Here is a 1,139-nt window from a genome sequence, read left to right on the forward strand (position 1 = left end):
TACCGTCAGGGAAGCATCATTTCAGTCAGAGATGTATATATGATGCGAGAAGAGAGAGGATGATGACAAAACCTGCCAGATCAATTGAATTAAATGTTGTGCATGTTAATATTGGTTTAGTTTATTTTCTAATTTAAACATCAACATCATGTTTTTTTAGTTTTGTTTTCCACTAGCTCCTAGCTGCTGAGCTTTACAAGACAAAGCTCCAAGCCAAGCGTGATATCTTTAAAATTCAAATGTAAATGAGACTTTAGGTTTTAACTTTGCAGTTCACTTTTAATCTGCAGAAGTCTGCACACAGAGCAGAGAAGGTGTTTTCCATTCCTGCCTCCAGACTGGAACAGTTAATATCCAAAGGTCTTATATACACCTTTTATTTCATCTTTTTTATTCTTCACAAATCTAACCTTGACTATGCATTTTATACATTTTTATTTTTAATTTAAGCATTTGTGTTTAGATAAATTGTCTTAATATGAGTAAATCTATTCTGTTCTGCTGTAACTTAAAACTCACTTATCTAGTAACATTATTTGAGTAATTTTTGTCAGATTTTTTGGTGCTACTAATATACAAAAACGTAGTGACTTTAAGCAGTATTCTTAACAATTTGTTGATTGCTTTGGATTTAGACGTATCATGAGCCCTACTGCTCCTGAATCTGACTGTACGATGCTGTTAACCACCACAATTTCACAAATCATGAAAAGTGTTAAGCGACTTTATCTTGTTTTAGTTGGATGTGAGGACTACAGAGGCGGAGTTCATTCTCCTTTACCTCCAAACATTTTATCATATACAATCAAACTTTTCATTGTCCATTTCCTACTTCAGGCCGACATTTAAACAAGAAAGTAGATAAATGGGAGGTTTGTAACTGCAGGGAAAATGCTGAGCATGTATCGATAGGAGGAAAAATATTCATCCTGTCAGTGTAGAAAGAGAAAGACTTACTTTGTACCTGAAAGTCTGAAGTCAAACACAAACACACTTCAAAACAACCCCACAGATGTCAACACCAAAGCCGTCACCTGTGAAACATAAAGACTCTGATTTCAGCCTCCTCCAATCTGACCTGATACAGATCCTAAATGTGTAAAAATCTGAAGATAGAGGACCCGACATCAGGTAGACAA

The sequence above is a fragment of the Thunnus albacares genome, chromosome 21, assembly GCF_914725855.1.
Source record: "Thunnus albacares chromosome 21, fThuAlb1.1, whole genome shotgun sequence".
Lineage (NCBI taxonomy): Eukaryota > Metazoa > Chordata > Actinopteri > Scombriformes > Scombridae > Thunnus > Thunnus albacares.